This window comes from Pleurodeles waltl, chromosome 6, assembly GCF_031143425.1.
Source record: "Pleurodeles waltl isolate 20211129_DDA chromosome 6, aPleWal1.hap1.20221129, whole genome shotgun sequence".
NCBI lineage: Eukaryota > Metazoa > Chordata > Amphibia > Caudata > Salamandridae > Pleurodeles > Pleurodeles waltl.
The window spans coordinates 1,169,283,993-1,169,297,809 of NC_090445.1; the positions used below are offsets into that span (position 1 = coordinate 1,169,283,993).

The following is a 13,817-nucleotide window of genomic DNA, read 5'->3' on the forward strand; positions in this document are numbered from 1 at the left end:
CTCACAATACCCAGAGTTTCTTCATCCGCTGCCGCTTAGCACTGCGCTGCAGTGTCAGGAAACTCGGGGGAAGAACTCACTGCCTCAAGCTCCCGCCCCCCCACCCCTCCACTCTCCGCTCACCTGACTCACCAGTCGACCCTCAAGGGGAAAGGGGGGCCACCGGGTTTCACAGATCCTTCCTGCGGCTCCTCACCAGTGGCCCCAGCCTCTCTTTCACCTCTCCGTTCAGGCAGACAAATACATATTCACACGGCACGATGTAGCCACCACTGCTCCTCACTGCGCCAGAATCAATGCATCCAGGCGCTCGCTGCGTCAGGGCATCCGCCTGTCCATCCCGGGCGGGGCTGTTTCCTTGCTCCCGGGACTCCACTCTTCCAAGCTGGGAAGGGGGGCCAACCAGTCTCTCCGGGCCCGCGCACCGCGCAGCGACAGGCGCTACCCGCGGGGGCCCCAACAACACAACTGGCTCCCCGGTCCGTGGCCTTATTGGCCGCCACCGCACCTCCGCTCTCCAAGCCTCAGCCCCTTCGCCACTCTGCTCACAAGGGCAGGCAACGCGCCCAGGGCCTGGAACCAGCCACGGCTGCTGCTCACCTCCCAGCCGACCTCAAGTGCAGGCCAGCGCCCGCCTCTCCGGGCCGCTCCACCGGCCCTCCTGCCACGTGGGCTCTCCTCCGCCCACCGCGCCTCCGGTCTCTGTACCGGGGGCCACTGCCGCACGCCAGGCCCCCGTCTCTCCTCGTCTCAGCACACAGGGGCAGGCCGCACCTCCGAGGATAGAATTTCACCTCGGCCATGGCTCAACGCCCATAAGGCCGCCCCGGCTTCAACCGACAGCCGGAGTCTGCCCCTCCAGGCTGCGCCTCCAACTGTTGCCTCGCGGCTCCTCTACTCTTCCTACGCAGCGCCCACTGGGCTCGTGCCGCACCCCCTGGATCTTTCACCGGCCTCACAACCGGGCAGGGCAAATTTGGCGCGGAGTGGTTGGGGCTTCTACCGGCAGATGACGGAGTGGTCCGGTGCACTCTTAGAGTGCGAACGCCATCTTGATGCCCAAAGCCATGCCCCCGTTTTATGAAATACTTAATGGGTGTGAGGTGCCTAGTGCCTTTACTGAGGCAGTAATTGTTAGTTTTTTAAAAAGGACAAAAAGACCAATAGGCTGGGTTCATATCGCCCTATCAGTCTTTTGAATACTATTAGCTATTCTCAAGAATTGTGGCTTCCAGAATAACCCCATTAGCACAAGCAGTGGTCAATAGAGACCAATGTAGATTTCTACCAGGGAGAACAATTTCAACTAATACCAATTTTCTGATACAGGCTATAGACTATTTCACGAATAACAATGTCAAGAACACCATTATTATGGTAAATGCCGAAAAAGCCTCTGATTTAGTTCAATGGGAAGTTTTATTTGCCATTTTACGTCGATTTAATTTTTCCCGCGACATTGGTAAGGTTGCTCCAAAATCTATACTGTAAGGCAAGAGCACAAGTCATAGCAAACTCACATATGGCTGGAACTTTGAAAATTAGTCGAGGGACTTGTCAGGGATGCCTTATGTTTTTGCTGTTTTTTGCACTTTTTATCGAACCTCTAGCCACTGCATTGCATCAAGATCCTCAGATTAAGGCACCCTTTCAGGGTGCACCTAAAATTAGGCTGTTTGCAGGTGATTTGATTTTGTATTTAGCTGCAGACGAGCAAAACGTCATCAGAGCATTCACCAAAATTTAAACATATGCTGATCTAGGGGGCTGTAGACTCAATCATACAAAGTCCTAAGCCCTTTTGTTCAATAGCTCCGAATCAGTTCTGCTTATGGATATGCAGCCACATTTTCAGGATTCACACCCTATTAGATACTTGGGTATACATGTATCTCATGGTTTTGCTGATTTATATCATTTGAATTACTTGCCAAATCTAAAAAAAATTAAAAAAAAATATTTAGGCAATGGCAGTATTTTCCACTAACATTAATTGGATGCACAGCAGTATTCAACATGATAATTCTTTTGTTTATTTTTATTTTTATAAATGTTACCATTAAGGTTCCCAAAAAATTATTTGGGGAAATAGACCAGAGGCTGCACCATTTCATATGATCGGGGAAGAAACCTCATACTAAGCTGGAAAAACTCGATTTCAACATCGAGAAAGGGGGTCTAGCATGACCACATTTGAAAAAAATATTATCAGGCCACATTCCTAGACAGGGCTATTCGGGCAGTAGCACCACACAATCTTCACAATAATTTTTATCTCAAGCAAATGCTCCTAGAAGAGGACATTCGGCTCTCCCATTTTTCCAAAATTCTGACGCTTCCGAAGCGTACTAAATATAAGCTTTCCCATTTAGTGATTTTCAGGCATGCTCAACTTAAAGAAGAATATAATTTCTCCCAATTTCACCCCTCCATACTAATAAGCGAGTGTGATTTGTTTTGGCTTACAGGTTGGCATGGGCAATATTAAAGGTAGGGATGTTTTTGATTTAATGATTTTTTACTGGCTGGGACTATGAAATCCTTGGATCAGTTGATAACGAGAAACCTGCCAATCCCTTCCTCACTATTTTTTTCATATCTCCAAATTCACCACTTTATGCAAAGTAATGAGCCATTACCGATGCATTAGCCTCCACAATCACACAAGCATATTATATTAGCTGTTTAATAGGAGTGGGCAATTGATATTGTATACTGCAGGAACTCAGAAGAAAGTGATTCTGCCACTTCTGATTTTATCCCTCCGACTGCAGACGGACTGCCGGTGGTAATACCTCAATCATCCCATGATCTTGTTTGAATTGTTGTACGGCTATATTATGATGCTTTTATATTTGCATGTTACACCATTTGCACTACTGCGCTATTGCTTTATACTTCTGCGCTATTTTGCTTGGCCTCATTAAAACCCCATTGCCTAATTTATCCCCAGCGAAGCTTTGGAACTCCCAAGCTTGACCACTCTACTCTCGTGGGGCCCTTGGGGGCCCGCCTGGACCGCTACATCTGCTCTCGTATGTCATGGGAGACAACACAATTTCATCTCTTACCTAGTTTGCTCACACCCCCAACCAGCTCTTTCTGACCTGTTTCTTAGTTGTTTACTTAGTTTGGAGAGGCTACTGCTGCATGCCTGCTCTCAATGGTTTTTATAGTTCTACAAGTTCTTGTGTTATTATCCCCCTTTTCTTACACCGCAGACTCGCTCATTCTGTACCCAATAATGATACCACAGGGTCTTCTGCCCTGGGAGCCACGGGTCTTCTCCTGTACATGCTCCATTCTATGGCCACTACTCACACTGTCACTTGGAACAGGAGGGGAATCCACACTCCCTCCGGTCTCTATGCGAGATATTCTTACCTCCACTATAGACATACATACATTACTAATCAGGAAGCTTCCAGACTCCAGAGAAGATGGAGGGGGCAGGTATTCTCCACCAATTACTCCTCATATGCTTGTAGGGTGCTGATATGGGTTAGGGCAAGAGTCCCCTTTACTGCCATTCATACAACCACTTATCCAGAAATGAGATAGTTATTTGTAGAAGACTGCATGGAGGGCAGTCCAATACTTCTTGGAGCAATATACACACCTAATGTCGACCAAGTTACAATTCTGCATGCACACCTGCTCTTTTAGGCCTCTGGAGCAGCACTCCTTGAACTCTAGGAGGAGACTTCAATAGTGATCTAGATATACACCTTGACCGCTCCTTTCCGCCCCCTACCCCACACAATAGCCATGACTAACGCATGCACACAAATCACTTAGCTCAATCACTGGACTATCCTAGATGTTTGGCTCCTCCACAACCCCTCTACTAAAGTCTAGTCTCATTACTCACATGCCTACTATCTGAATGTCTGCATTGACAGATTTGTTTGTACTCAAGACATCATTTCAAACATTACAGTCACAAATCATCGTGGCTGCACACATTGAGACCATAACCCCTGCCAGTTACAAATATGTTGGGAGAATCCACTACCACCTTTACCACCTAGCGATTATAGGCCTCCACTTTGGAAGACCCCACCATCCGCGCATCCATAGCTACCAGCATGGAGGAATACTTTGATCACCACACACGCTCAGCTTCTTCACCACTAGTTGAATGGTACACTTTCAGAGTAACTATTCAGGGACACTGACTGGGCAACACACTTAATATGCGCCACCATCTCAATTACATTTCTTGCTTAGAGGGCAAACTGTTGAACCTTGAAGATTTAGCTCGCTCTTCCACCACTGCTAAGACAAAGTTGCTTCAGTCCCGAATGATCATCTTGTGATGCTGAGCGCCTTCGTTATCTAAATTATGCAGACCACAATAGGCACACATATGCAGACGCTGACCGCCCTGGCACCTCACTAGCCTGGCTGAAATGACAAGAGGAGGATCGACATCCAGTACTAACAATACGTACAGCAACACAACACCTGCTTCACTTGCAGGCCGATATACACTCCACCTTCATTGACCATTACATACATATATATACATCTACACCAAGAGCACATCCTGACACAATCGCTGCTTTCTTCTCCACAATCCAGCTCCCGCACTGGCCACTAGTAAGAACCCAGGACTGGATGGCTTGCTCAGCCAAACTTTTATAAGACATATGCTTCATACCGGGCACCCCACCTAAAAGCAATGTACGATGCTGCCTTCGCTGCTGCATCACTACTGCAGACGCTTAGTGATGCCCTCCTCATTTCATTGCCCAAGCCAGGTCGAGACTCTCTCGATACGAGTTCCTACTGCCCAATGGCACTGTTAAACACGGATTATAAAATCCATGTCAAGATACTGGTGGATCACTTGGCCCCTTTTGTACCTTATCTGGTCCATTAGGACCAAAATGGTTTTGTAACTGCCAGAGGGCCAGGGTATTAACATATGCACCACATTGCTATCCACATTCGGGATGCATGGTTCTGGACCTTCACAAAGCATTTGACTCCCTGGAGTGGCCATTTCTATTTGAGGGGCTGCATTGCTATAATCTACGGGCCAGTTTCCTTCTTTTAGTTAAGCTACTTTACACCAACCCTACAGCACGGGTTCATAATGGAGGTCACATTTCTGATCCTAGCACAATACATCAAGGAACCCCTCAGGGTTGTCCATTATCTCCATTGATATTTTCCCTAGAGCTCGAACCACTGGCACATCGTTTATGTGCACAGTGACAGAACTGGGGAATTCCCCTAGGCAATGGGATACGTTCTGTATTGCTTTATACGTACAGTATGCTGCTTTATCTGAGAGATGTTCGGTTCATCCCCACCTCCATAGCCAAACTGCTCACTGAATTCACTATGGTCTAGGGATTAGCTGGTAAAAATCTTGTTTGTTCCCATTTAATACCCAAAGCCCGAGTCCCACATATATGGTAAAGGGCATGAAACTTGAATGGCAGACTGTCACATTTCGATACCTAGGAATCCATATATATCACACACCAGAGGACCTCTTTGATGATAATCTAACTTGAGCAGTCTTGGCGATATGTGCACAAATGTCCTTTTGGCAGACAATGCCACTATTGAAGGTGGTTCATGTAGCTCTAACAAAGATGATTGTCTTGCCGAGACTACTACACTACTTCACCAATCTTCCACTTTAAATACATTAATTTTTTTCACTCTTTAGAATGCATGAAAGGCGACCTCCTTTGACATAACACACACTGCAGAGTGGCTTTGTGTAAACTTTATCTTTCACAGACAGTGGTGGACTCACCATCCCCAATTTCGAACACTATTACTTAGCATCACAATTACAGTGGATATCACACTGCTTTAGCGGGCAGCAACTTGCAGACACTGGGTCACTTCTCCCCCCCATGGGACATGGAACAGATCTTTGCCTTCTTCCATCCACTTGCCAAACCTTCACCACCATATATCCCTCTTTTACTTGTGGCATATAGTTGGTTTCGTAAAGCATTGTTTATCGACTGATCGCTTCTGCCATATGCCCCAGTGCCACCTCTACTTGGTATGCCGCAAGGACACATTATCACCACCCTTCGGGCTAAGGCTTTGGCACACGGCGGGTCTACAAACTATAGGAGATTTATATACGGAGGACACTCTTCTTCCATTAGACAAACTCACAGTGAACACAGAACTAACAGCTGGCCAACTCTCCCTCAGGGATTATTTTTTTAGTAATCATTATAACACCATTAATAGCTTTATTAATATGCCATTAGTTTGTCGAAATATTCATCTTCTTAGATAACTGAACATTCTCCTCCAATTGCAACGTTAATCATAAATAACACTAGAGGGTGGTACACGTTAGTTGTAAGTGACATTAGAGTAACTCCACAAACACACTGTTCTTGTGGTTTGAGCCCCCGTTGGGCATCTTATTGGGCTACTAGTAACAAACATGTATCCAATATGTGTAGACTCCTAATCTCTCAACAGGGTAAACTGCATATCCCTTGGTATTAGACAGCACAGTGGATCATATGTCGTCGCACATTGTAGCAAAATTATTTTACTTCAAAGAGACTTCAGATATATATTGTGATCTGTTATGTGTCAAAATGTTGTTGTACCATGAGTGATCAATATTCTAATAAAGAACTAATAGTGAAAAAAAAATATTATTTATATAACCTGATACATTTCCCACAGTAATCAGTAAGCACATCAACAGATCAACTAATACTAATAATGTGATATTTAGCAGTGTTCTCCCTACAATTTTAGAGCATCTGTTTCCCATCTTCTCAGTTGAGACCAAAAATCCTATTATGGCACAAAAAAAATATGTAAAAATGTAACCAAATATTTTCTTTAAAACAATACTTGTTTTCTTCTATCTCTATAACAATAATAAAACAGAGAAAAATAATACAATAATTAGCTTTACAGCCTTTTAAAAATTAGTATCTCAAAATTCAAAACAAGCCGTAGTAGACCTTCTATTCTTGAAGTGTCATTTCAGTTTCTTAGGCCAAAGTCTTTTTGATTCCGTTTGTGGTTTCTATTTCACTTTTCAGGGTGGCTCTTCTTCAGTTTCAGTCTCTGTGTCTGAACCGATCTGAAAATGATATTGACTTTTGTTCATTCAGACTTAATCCTATTCAATTTCATATGCTTCTTTGTTTGTCAACATAGCTTTATTCGATCAATGATCAAAGCAATACATAATCAATATTACCATAATTAAATATAAAAATATAAAAATATAAAATACAATTCCATCCCAAGAGCATAATACCACATGGTAACACCACCTAAAAGAGTAAAATACAAATCTACCCTAAAATCATAATTCTAAGTAAAAAGTGATCACCTCCTCTGGCCTTGTTAAACAGGAAGGGATTATTCCTCTAATCTTTAGCTGATGTAAAAATTCCTTATGCGCCATGCTGATAGTAAATATTTACTAACAGAAATTATTAGCATTTTGGTGGAATCACTTTTTAAAATTCTCAGTGCTAGTGCACATTCCCTGATTCCCATTTCTCGACATAGGTCACGGATCCATTTGGACCTAGGAACCATGTATGCAGGGCAAAAGAATATAAAGTGCACCACTGTTTCAGAATTAGTACCACACACAGGACAAATATCATTAGTCACATTTGGATCCCATCTACACACCACGGTCTTCAGTGGTAAGGTCCCAAAGCGAAATCTAGCATATAGGCTTTTGCCTAAAATATCAGGTATAACGTCTAGATAGGGTTCGAACCTTGGGTACCATTTGGTGTCAATAAATGAATTGGTTAGGCTACCGCATGATTTGTGAGTAATGACATTGTTCCTCAAATAGGACCAATAGACACGCTTCAGTGCTTTAAGGTGGGCTTTCTCGAGTTTGTGAGGGTTCTCCCAGTAGTCTCCTAGCCCCAATGTCTTGAACCAAGTGGATACGTGCTTGACCCACGGAATAGAAGCTGAATTAGTAGATGTTAACAGATCTAGAAGTGAAGCTTTATAGATGTCTAGTTCAGGGACGGTCCATAGCCTGACCCAGTACATCAAGGGTCTTAAATTTATCAGGTCGGCTATCCGTTTTATACCCAGGTCCAAGAACAAGGGGATCAGTGGGGTACTGGGAGGACAAGCACAGAGTGCCCTTGCAAAACTATTCTCCCCAAGGGTGAGCCTGTTGGTGTTAGAAAAGCCCCATACTTCTGCACCATACACGGCGGCTCCCTGTGCCTTTGCTGCATATATCTTAATAGCCGGGGAGACCGTTTTTGTAGAGGTGCTCCTATAGAAGCGCAAGATGGATGCTGCATTGTGCTGGAGAAGACCAGTGCTTTTATTAATCTGTTCTTCCCAACGTAAATTGTCAGTTATCCTTACTCCTAGGTAATCTATGAAGCTGACCTTATCCAGAGGATCACCATCAAGAGAGATGGTACACTTCTTCCGTTTCCCAGAGCGCAACACCATTAGCTTCGTTTTCTTAGGATTTAGCTCTAGTCCATAATCCTGGCAGAATGCACTAAATTTGTCAATGAGGATTTGCAAATCCATAGGAGTCTTTGAAATTAGAAGCGAGTCGTCGGCAAAGAGAAGTATGTGGATTTTTTGGGTCCCTAAGGTGGGGGCATCGCTCTGGCAGGTCATCATAACTTGCACCCCCTCGTTGATGAAGAAAGAGAACAAGAGCGGTGCCAACACACATCCCTGGCGAACACCCCTATTTATGGGGATTTTATCAGTCAGTTCGCCTAGGTTACCCCAGCGAACTCGCGCATAAGTTTCCTCATGCAGACGCTTTAGTAAGAAGATTAAATTGCTGGGGACCCCTATTCTGGATAAAACTACCCACAGTTTCTCCCTTGGGACCAGGTCGAAGGCAGATTTCAAATCAACGAATGCAACATATAGTGGCTGGTTAGCAAGAGCAGTGTGTTTCCAGTGCAACACAGCCAGCCTGAAGACCTGGTCCACTGTGCTAATTCTAGGTCAAAAACCTGCCTGGAGGGGGGATAATACCTTGTATTCCTTGGCCCATTGCATTAATCTACCAAGAAGTTGTTTGGCAAAGATCTTTTGTAGATTGTCTTTAAGACTGATCGGCCTATAGTTTGCTGGTAGATTGGCATTACCCTTTTTGTAGATGGGTATGATCTCAGCACCCTTCCAGGTTGAAGGGATCTGCCCCCATTCGGAAATTTTATTGGAAAGTACATTAATGTACCAGGCCCATATAGAGGGTTCTGATCTAAAAAGATCCCCTGGAATCCCATCGGGTCCTGGAGCCTTCCCAATTTTTTGCGAACGAATTGCCACAGATGTTTCTTCTATGGAGAAGCGGATAGGGACCTCGAAATCTAGGCGACCCTTTCCCAATTGAATAGGTGGGGGTACAGTGTCTTGGAGGGGGCCAAGATCTTCTCTCGTGCCATGGTTAGTGGGAACCCCTGGGGTGTCAATTTTGTCAAAGAGGGAAGAAAAATGATCCACCCAACTTTCTGGTTGGATGTGGTCCATAATGGTAATTCTACCCCCATGTTCTCTTTTAGCTAAAAGTTCCCAAAATAAGCCATTGTTGTTAGATTCAGTTGTTTTTAACAGCTCCTGCCAAATTGAGTCCTCCCAGGTTTTTTTAGCTCGTGAAATGGACTCCTTATATATACGTCTGGTCAGCTGAATATCCCCTATGGACCCTTTCATAATAGCGCTCTTTACCCCTGACTTGGCCCTAGAGCATGTTTCATCGAACCAAGAGTTGTTAATCAGGGTCCCTCCTTGCGACCTTACCCTACTCTTCCTGTAGAAGATATCTTGAAGTTTACCAACCATATTTCCATGAATATGGAGAATGGGGATATCTTGGGGGTCATGGTCTTGGTAAGGTGCCAAATTGTCTAAGAAGGATGAATAGATTGCATGCAACAAATAAGGATTTGACACCACCTTTGGCCATCTGACCTTCATGGATAAGTTTTTCACAGTAGGAGTAGGAACCATAGTAACTAGGTTATTAGCAGATCGACAAAATACATCCCCAGAGATGGACAATAACAGCGGATAATGGTCACTCTCACTCCTGAGATCTACCTTCATATCTCTGAGCTGTGGCCACAGTCTTACGTCGACTAAAAAATATTCGATTACACTTGTACAAGTGCCTCGGTTGAAGGTATATGCTTCTTCTTCTGATACTGTGACTAAGCATACCCCTTCAGATGAGGCATATTTTCAATTTGGAACTCTCCGTCCCGTTAATCTTTTAGCAACTCGCAATTTGCTCCCACTAGTTTCTGGATTCAATTGTCTCTCAAAGTCTCTTAAAGTCTATTTCTGGTTCACAGTGCTTTCATTTGCAGGTCCTCTTTCTTGGAATGTCTTACGCTTTCTCTTTTTCTACTGCAATTTTTCAATTTTTGTCCACTTCTTAGCTTTGACTTGAGCCCAGTCCTAAGCCCTGATTCGAGCTTGCACTTTAATCAAATTTGTCTCTGTTGGCTTGCTCCACTTTTCAACTGCAACTTGTTACTGCCCTGATCAGAGACTACTCCTTCTTACTGCCACTCATGCTTTGATCTTTTGCATGGTAGTAGCTCTTCACTCAGATCACTCTGAATTTCAGGTTCTTCATCTGAACTTTCGCTCACACCTGGACTAGGCACTAAACATGCTTCAGCTACTCTTAATCATTTCTTGTGAGCAGCGTAGATCCACCGAGGCACACCTGCACACTTGACAGCACTATTTGTTGTTAATATGACACAGAAAGGGCCTCTTTATTTTTCGTCAAAACAGCATTTACAAACATGTTTTCAGGTAATCACCCAATCTCCCACATTCACATGGAAGGTTCTATCCTTGTAGTCTTCAGTTGACTCAGTCACCTGATGAGACAGATTTCACCATATCAGCCAGACCTTTGCAATTATCCAGAGTGACATCATCAGTTATTGAAACCTGTGATGCTGATGGTACAAATGCAAGTCTCACCACCCTGATCATGAGTATTTTGTGGGGGGGGGGTCAAGCCTGTTTTCCCTGTCTGGAGTACTTCCCATATTCAACAAAACAAGGGAAAGGTCATCGGGTCACTTCAGAGTAGTTGAAGTGCAGACTTTTGCCCGTTTATTCTTGAGAGTCCCATTTGTATGTTCCGCTAGAACTGAGGATGGTGGTCAATAACCACAATTAAATCTCTGCTTGATTTCAACAACTGTACAGATTATTTGCAATATTTCATTCTTGATGTGTGTGCCACCATCAGTCTCAATAGAAGTTGTAAGTCCAAATCTTGGAATCAACTCTCTCAACAACAATTTGGCAACTGTAAGGCTATCTGATATTCTTGTGGGAAATGCTTCCACCCACTTGGAGAACAGACTAAATATTAGCAAGGCACACTTCAAGCGATTACACTGGTGCATCCCAATAAAGTTTCCATGAAATCTTGTGAATGGGCCTTATGATTTACCAATTAAATTCGTAACAGTTTTCTTGCTCTGATTATTTAAATAAAAGTAGAGAAAAAATTGATGAATGGAAAGCTTGAATTAATCTCTGCCACTTGTAATTACTCGAGGTCGCATCCCAATCCATTGTTATTTTGCACACAATGCCATCTCAGTTTGGATCCAGCTATTTGCAAATCAACCTTTATCCTTCTCCAATGGGAACAGTCCAGCCCGAACTGCCAAGACAGCTACTCACTGAACCGGAACACAAGCAACTCAGGACCAGTTTTGCCCTAGTTAGGGCTCATTAGCCAGTATAGCATGGTTCCAACGGCCCAGTGTACACAAAACCCACATCTGGGCATACCCATTCCACTTAGCGTGACAAACACAAATATTGTTAAAAAAGTGAAGGGTGGAATGCTTGAATTAATCTCAGCCACTGGTAATTACTTGGGCCACATCCTAATCCATTGTTATTTTGCACACCATGAAAAATCAGTTCCCACTGGAGCAGGGTCAAGACTGATCTGAGTATGGCTGGGTCCGAACTGAGTTGGCATGGAGGGTGAAAAACAATGCACTGAGATGCAGCCTGGGTGACTGCCAGTGGCTAAGATTAATTCAGGTATTTCGTCCATCACCTTGTTGTTGTTGCATCTTATGCCCTAAGTGCCACGGGTATGCCCAGAAGTGGGTCCCATGCTCAGTGGAATCAAGCTATACCTGGGTGATGAGCCATTATCAGGGCAAAACTGGTCCTAGATTGCTTGCATTCCGGTTCAGGGAGGACTTAGCTTGGCAGTTTGAGCCGGATGGTTCCTATCAGAGCAGGGTCAAGACTGAATTGCATATGCTGGGTCCAAACTGAGGTGGCATTGTGGACGAAAAACGATGGACTGCGATACAGCCTGAGCAACTGCCAGTGGCTGAGATTGATTCTTGCATTCCATCCATCACCTTGTTGTTGTCGCTGATTACTTAAGTGGCATGTTAAAAAATACACTATTCACATCTTCAGCAACATGTTGAAATCCTGTGTTCTCACAGTATTGTTGAAAAATCCTAATCAGACTATCTCTGAATTAATTTGATTGTGCAACTATTTATACATGGGCTGTAAAAGTGAGTCTGGAAAGACATATTTCTGTTCTGAATTCACTTAAAAATCCTGATAATTATCCTTATAGCCCAACTTTCCCCATTTCCTTTTCTCATTTTCAAGATCATCCTCCTGCAAATCTCTTAGTTCACTCAAAGATATTTGAATTGAATCCATAAAAAACAATTGACATTGTTTGAACCCTGTATGGTATCAGTTGAGAAATCACCATTTTCGTTTTCTTGAATAACTGAGAGTTCTTCTAGGGAATGGTAACTGGCCATCTGATCTGGGTATTTATTTCCTGCGATGACCATCTCCTTGACAGCCTTATGGGCTGTGTCCTTAACAACAGCCACTCCCTTTGGTTTCTGAACTGCACTCAAAAAATCCAAAATATACATACTATTTTGATTGGCAGTCCTGAAGATGTCATAAATCCCCTTTGTGACCACAGCTGCCCATAATCATGAACAACAGCACAACCATACTGGCTATCTGTATAGATTGCTGCTTGTCAGAAAATGTGAGTGTGGCAAACGCTCATTAAAGCAGTCAATTCTGACACTTTGTCACATTTTAGTGTGGAGGTTGCTACAAGCGTCTCTGTGATAGTGTATACTGCATACGCAGCTTTCAATAACCTATACTGGCCTCTTAATCAAGAGCCATTAACAAATAATGTCAGATCTGCCAGTTCCAATGGAACTTCTTTAATGTCTGGTTTTGGTTTTCGGAATGCATTATTTGTGCATAATTCGGCCATTTCTAGGTGGACATGTTCTAACTCACAACCATTTTCATCTTTTCTGTCTCACACACACCTTCTCTAAAATTGAAAGCAGTGTTGCTGGATTCAGGACATTACATCTTCGAATAGATATATTCTCTACTGCAAGAATAGATTGCTCATAAAGCATCAATCTACTATTCATTAAGTGCTGTGTTCTTGTCAAAAATATCTCAACTGAATGAGAGATACAGACAATTAATGTATGGCCCATCACAATTCCTTCACTTTTCTTAATTACCAAACACACCGCTGAAACCGATTTCAAACATCCTGGAGGACTTAAAACTACTGGATTAAATTCAAATGAAAAAAAAAGCCACTAGGTGCCAAGGTCTCCATGTTTCTTGGTAAGAATTGAAAGTTCACATCCATGTTTTTTGTGATAAACTAGAAAGAACATAATACTATAATCAGGTATCACGAGTGTGGGCGCAAGACACAAACACTCTTTCAATTTCTTAAAAGCATCAAGATAAGCATCATC

The 13,817-nt window shown here is 43.4% G+C and overlaps 1 protein-coding gene across 3 annotated transcripts in view; it reads right to left on the bottom strand.

The window, feature by feature from the left end:
• ASCC1 (activating signal cointegrator 1 complex subunit 1) overlaps positions 1 to 13,817 on the bottom strand; it is a 725,998-nt gene that overhangs the window by 610,788 nt on the left and 101,393 nt on the right. Inside the window, exon 3 of one of the 3 annotated variants that reach the window (XM_069240385.1) lies at positions 6,972 to 7,093. The exons of the other annotated variants lie outside the window; for them this stretch is intronic. The gene's annotated coding sequence lies outside the window, so the exon portion shown is untranslated. The remainder of the gene's footprint in view (positions 1 to 6,971; positions 7,094 to 13,817) is intronic. 3 annotated transcript variants of the gene reach the window in all.